The 6,748-nt window shown below is 40.4% G+C and overlaps 1 long non-coding RNA gene across 1 annotated transcript; it reads left to right on the top strand.

Moving 5' to 3' along the window:
- On the top strand, positions 1-1,369 carry LOC124260746. The gene is made up of 2 exons (XR_006894157.1): positions 1-953; positions 1,022-1,369. It is a non-coding gene; the product is annotated as an uncharacterized LOC124260746 (long non-coding RNA).
- Positions 1,370-6,748: the final 5,379 nt, after the last annotated feature.

Here is a 6,748-nt window from a genome sequence, read left to right as displayed (position 1 = left end):
TGGGTAGCCTAGTGGTGAAAGCATTCGCTCATCACACCGAAGGTCCGGGTTTGATTCCCAACATGTCCCTGGCATGATATTGCTGGAATATTGCTAAAAGCAGTGTAAAACTAAACTCACTCATGAGTTCTCTTGTTAATATTACGTGCAGCTATGGAGGCGGTGGGGTAGCCAAGTGGTTAAAGCATTCTCTCATCACCTCCGAGGCGCAGGTTCTATTCATCACATTGCCAGTGTCTGGTGTCCACCACCATAATATTGCTGGAATATTACTAAAGATAGAGTAAAACCTTCGTCACTCACTCACTTGTACACTCATGTGCAAACTGGCCTATATTTTAACTGTGATAGATTTATTGGCCAAGGGTGCAACCTGTTTTTGTTTGGTGCAACATGGTGTTCATGGCCACATGAACCTGATGCAAGTTAAATCTTGAAATTCAAATCTTAAATCAAGCCCTGCTTTACTCTGTTGCTGCACTTCATTATGTGAAGAGCTGATCCCTCATAAGGAAAGCATGTAAGATAAATGCTGTGATCAGCCAGTCAGTGGGAACTCTTATTAATTCTCAGTAGGAGTAAGTCAAGCTTTCACAGAAAGATATCTAATTTCTGTGAGTTGAAAAACAGACACTTCAAATGTAAATAATAATGAGATGAAAAATATTGTGAATATGTACACACAAGGTCATTTCTGAGCACCATGTATCTACTCATAGCAGAAGTACAAACAAAATAATATTTGTGTAAATCAGTGCTCATGATGTTAATCATGGGATTGTCTCGTCCAGATTCCATTTTTTACAGACTGCCGCCATATAGCTGTATTGGTTTTCATTTCTTTAATTGATTTTTGTAAAAGTAGATGACAACCTAACTAAATCAAATAATTTTAGAAAGTTGACATCTGGCTCAAGAGTCCAAGCATCCTTCAGTTACACTGGGCAGTCAAGGTTGAGCATGCACTAGTGCGTGGATATGTGCGCTATATAAATATCCTATAATAAAAAAAAAGAAAAAGGTTCACTGTGAGTCTAACAAGATCTTCTATGAAGGGATCAGAACTTCACACAGAGAGGGAATGTATAAAACATAAAAATACTTTTCTAAAAAATATGACATGTAGTCGCAGAGTCATGATAGGGAGTCAGCTGTTGTTATTAGTTAACTAAGTATGTTGAAAGATTGTTTATAATAATGGTAGTAATGTGTGTTGATCTGAGCATAATATTCTAGTGATAAGTGTGTTGTTAGTATAAAGCCTGTTATTGAGCACCTTGAGGATGTCCTGAATAACATGTTCATGTGTGTTAGTGAAAGTGTGATCAATCGAAACTAAAGTTTTGTTGATTAAACAGTTTGTGTTTTATTTTGAATTTGTTTGTTTACTGGCCCCTTTACCTTGTTGCTGATGTCATCCCTAGAGATGTCCAGTAGGATGATTTTCATGGAATCGTTAGCACATGTGTACAAAATCAAGCTGGCCGTTGTTTTAGCATAGTGGTTCCAGTGTTTATCCATCAGGCCAAATACTGGGTTCGATTCCCCACATGGGGACCATGTGTCCCCTGCCTTGAGATGCTGGAATATTGCTAAAAGCATCCTAAAACTAAAAACTCATACACTAAGTGAAATATACACCTGGAGTGAGTGAGTTAATATTTAACGTCACATCGGCAATATCGCAGCCATATCGTGACGAATATACATCTGGAAAAAAAACTTAAGCACCCCTGAGTATTTTGACAGCTGACAGAACACCTTTGGAGCATGTCCTGAAGCAAATCCACAAATTTTCTCAAATGCTGTTTGTGCATGTGTCACATGTTGGTATTTGATCTGAATGGGTTACAATGCAATCAGGTTTTTTTTGTTACTATGGTACGAAGACAGTTATCAGATGTCCAGAGATGCCAAAATATTGGCGTGCATAACTCTTGTATGTCCTTGAAAGCAGTTGATTAGGATATGAATATCCACTACACAATTGTCAGTCTTTTGGTCAGTAACTACAGGGAAACTAATGAGGTGAACGATCGCCCACGTTCTGGGCGACGCCAGATCCTGAAGGTAGGGCACTATTGTAACTCACTCGATGACAAGAAGCCTCCAGAAACACTGTTCTGAAGCACTACTGGTTACCATTTCCTAAACAGTCCGGAATCGCCTAAGGAGAGCCAGGAACAACTCGAGGTGGGTAATCAAACATCAAACTTCCTGTACTGAGCGAATCGGGGACTCAGCTCAGCGAAGAATACATTGGTCTGATGAAAACCGATTGCTCCTTCGTGTAACTGATGGATGCTTAAGAGTTTGAAAGCAGCGGAATACCGCATTTGCGGGAAAAACACAACTGTTTTCTTTGGTGGAGGTTCCTTCATGGTTCGGAGATTTGTGACTCATGACTGTAAACTTGGCTTGGTGACAATACGTGGGAATTTGACGGGTGATCGGTATAACCAGGATATGCTGGTTCCAGCTGTTGTCACCCATTTGGCCTGTCATCCTCTTGCTATAAATCCAGGATTCAAGATGGTTACGCAAGGACACACCTCCTCGTGCATTGACAGCTTTTAGTCAGAATAATTCAGTTACTCACCTTCGGTTGAGGGCCCATGACTCCAGAGCTTAACCCCCAGGAGCATATTTGGGACTTTATCGGGCGACGGATACAAGCAACAGATGTAAAGCCTGTTCAAATATGCGTGAGTTGGAAGAATGGCGACAGTTACCTCTGCAACGGATATGACGACTGAAGAGGGTATGCGACGTAGGGTATGGGCATTTGTCCAAGCACTTTGGGGGGATTCACTACATAATGATCGTACAACGATCCATTTGACAAATACCCGTTCTTGTCGCATCACATACACGCCGTGATCCCTGGTCATCTCTCCAGCTCCTTACAGCTCCCTGTAACTGCCATTTGTCCTTTATCCAACTCCTTTATAGTCAATTAATAATTAATAATAATGGAAAAAACTATACCTACTTCGCTTATGAAACCTCATGCTTGCATCCAAAGTACGAAGTTGAACGACTCCCCATTGTTCACGGTGCTCTTGGTTTGATACCTTCTAATCTCTTCACCAGATCAATAGTATGCCGTGGTTTCACCGGGTCCGCATCCTTTCTGACACTCTAGGTAATACAGCAGGCTTTGGTGTTGGGGAGTCTACATATTCTCCAGAAAGTTCTTGGTGGGTTCAACTTGGCAGCGCTTCTTGGAAGCAGTCCCATTCGCAAGGGAAAAGGGCCCTGAGCTGATAATGAGCTGATCCATTCTGACGGTGCCAGGATCACCCGATCCATCTTTGCTGCATTCATATTTTTAAATCTGTAATACTTTTGGCTTATGTCTTCATTTTGAAAATTTTAAACATTACGTTAACCAAGACCTACAGATTCATTGTTAATCTGAGAGAGATAAGATATGTTATACAATTAACTTATTATAGAAATTCATTGAGTTAATCGAGGATAATACTATCACAGTTGGTAGCTTAAAGAATTATTCTAAAAATTACTTTGGACCTAGCACACTACCCACCAAGGTTATCTTGAGTTTTTCTACATATAAATAAAAAAACCATTAATTAAAAAGACTGTCACTAGGTAATCTAAAGTTGAATTTTTCAAACCCGTGAAGGTCCGGGTTAGAATGAACCTTCAGTAACCCATGCTTGTCGTAAGAGGCGACTAACGGGATCGGGTGGTCAGGCTCGCTGGTTTGGTTGACACATGTCATCGGTTCCAATTTGCGCAGATCGATGCTCATGCTATTGATCACTAGATTGGCTGATCCAGACTCCATTATTTACAGACCGCCGCCATATCGCTGGAATATTCCTGAGTGCAATTTGGAATTTAGGCTTACAATCGACGTACAGCGAATATCGCTTCCTGCAAGGGGATCATAATGTGAGCACCATTTGATACATCATAAACAGGCGGGAAGGCATCGGCGCATTAAAGATACCAACTTGTGTTGATAAAAATGTAAACTAAATGATTGGCTCAACTGAACTAGCTTTACCGGCTAATTATGGTCCTGTCGTTCCAAACATCGGAGAAATGTCTGGTGAAACAGCCCATAGCGGTACAGCAAAATACAGAACGTTAGTGCGAAAGAAAACCCAATGTTGACTATCCTCAAAAACAAATTTGGTGAATGTTTGGGATACATAGATGTATCCGTATCTATGGTCACCGTGGTTATGAATAAAACAAGGATTTAGACTTTCCCTGAAATTTGTCGTTTGTAAATGTAAAGTTGAAAACCAAATGTGACGGAAATTATCTTTGCAGAAATTGCAAACGTTGAGGGACATATTTTGTTCGTTCGTGCCACATGATAGGTGTGGAGGTGTACAAACTGACCACAGGTAGCAACATGTTCAACATGAAAAGACGGACACCAACTGACACCAGTAACGTGGTTTATTTTTTGCGACTATTTACATATCGTCCGGGATTGTTTCCCAGTTGAAGTTTTGCTTGTTGTTTATCGCTGCATTCAGCAATATTCCAGCTATATGGCGTCAGTCTGTAAATAATCGAGTCTGGACCAGACAACCCACCGATCAACAGCACTATATCCTGAGAATCCCATGAGGGAATCTCTATATAGGATTGGAATGAAGCTGAATTGATATTCAAAGTTATAATTTTTTGACCGACAGACAGACAGTTTTGTTTGTAATGCGGGCCTAGTGGCCTATAAGACAGTTTACAATTCATTTGAATAAATTAACAGTGGTCAATATCGGTGTACAAAGGTTGCTCTAAGTCTGTAGATATGGTGAAGGAAAAAAGCAGTTATGTGGATTACGTGACGGTTTTTAGACTTGAAAATGGCTGGACTAGTTAGTTGTCCATTATATACATTTGTAGCTGCGAGAAGTATTCGTCTCGTATATGGTGATATTTCTGACATATGAAGAAAACATTGTTTTAATTTTCAATTTCCCGAGTATCACAGCGTGGACAGTAAAATTCTGTTATTGGTGTTTCCTTGCCATTCCAATATTTCTTGACTTTGAAGTTGTTGTGGGATATTCGAAATTTGCAGAAAGCCTGGACCAAATGATGATATTTCAATTCTGTTATGTATAATTCTAGGTTTCCGTCGTGTTTAGGTTGTGGTCGGGATGTTTCACCTATGTATGTGGAGCCACAATCACAGTGCGGTTTGTATATGCATCCCCTGGGTCTATTTTTGGTCTTAGTAGAGGAAACTCGCCCATTGGCTCTCAGGATGGTTTTCAGGGTCTTATCAGAGTGGAATGTTACGTCGATGCTGGTAGTTTTCTTTATGAGACGGCTGATGTGGTGACTGATCTGGCCATGGTATGTTGATTCTGCAATGTGATTGTGGCTCCATATACATAGGTGAAACATCCTGCCCATTTGACATACGTACCAAAAATGGACCAAATATATATCAGGTCTCTCAGAGCACATCGTCAAAAACCCTATTCACTCCACTGACTGGCAACACTCAACCGTATTAACCACTAATGTCCATGATTGGCGCAAGCGCAAACTACTAGAGTCTTCAACGATAAGACAATTACAACCGCAGCTGAACAGGGATCAAGGTGTGTACCTCCCCAGTGCCTAGGAATTCAATTAGGTCATTACTGGCTTCTACCCACATCTGATAATCACTTGTATAAACTCTTCCCTTGTATAAACAATCCCCATTATCTGTACATCTCACTCTTTCATCTGTTTCTTATCCAATTTATTGCAACACTGGCTTCTTGTACATTTAGTATATATACTCATTGATGTACCTTGTTTGTTACAATCCACCTGACGAAGGGGCAAGGAATAGCCCAGAAACGTTGTGACATACAGTAAAGAAGAAGTTGTCATTCATAATATTTGCATTTTACTTGAATACCTAATTCTAAATGCCTCTCAAGAACTTCACTTCAAGAAATTCTTGTCTGACTACTCTGTTCCTCAAAATGTCATTACAGAATACTCTGTTCCCCAAAATGTCATTACAGAATTGAAGAGACTCCTGGATCTGCATTAGAAAGTACCCTGATAGAGGTCTTGGAATCAGAGGAGGTTACTGCATTTCTCAAAGACTATGACCAGTTCCTGAATGAGACACGATCTGAAACTCATGTTAAAACAGCCCATTACTAGATGATGTACATTGATCTGGTCAATCTGTGCCTAATGTTCAGCAGAACTTGTAGAACAGTGATCTTGCCCTGTTCACTTACTGCTAAGGACAACTTAGTCCACTGTTCTTTGCAATTAAACAGTCACAAGTATGCAAGATGGATGACACGATATCATCTCAATCTCCTGAACATTGACAATACACATGCTGGTGCAAGACAAATCCTGTGGAAATTCAGTCAAAAGAACAACCAAGTCTTTTGCAAGAGTACCAGTGGATATGGCCCGGGAACAGACTGTAGATGCAGATGCTGCATCCAGATAGACAGGCATGATCTCATCCTTCACTCAGTCACTATGTAGCAGAAGGCAATGGATGATTACACGTGTAGTGAGTAATGCAGTGGTAAGAGATCATCAACAGGGTGTAGATCTAATAGACAAGGAAGATGTCACAAAGGAGTGTAAATCAGCACGGATCAAACGGGACCATGGATATGTTGAGAAACCTGCCACTGCATGTGAAAGTTGCCTCAATCCTTTCACAATAACTCATCTGAACACACATTTCTACTGTATATCAACAGAAAAACCACCAGCAGACAAT

The sequence above is a fragment of the Haliotis rubra genome, unplaced genomic scaffold (genome assembly GCF_003918875.1).
Source record: "Haliotis rubra isolate DU_JTF1 unplaced genomic scaffold, ASM391887v1 Scf773, whole genome shotgun sequence".
NCBI lineage: Eukaryota > Metazoa > Mollusca > Gastropoda > Lepetellida > Haliotidae > Haliotis > Haliotis rubra.
Note: the sequence above shows the minus strand (reverse complement) of the source record. Positions and strands in the feature narration are given on the sequence as shown.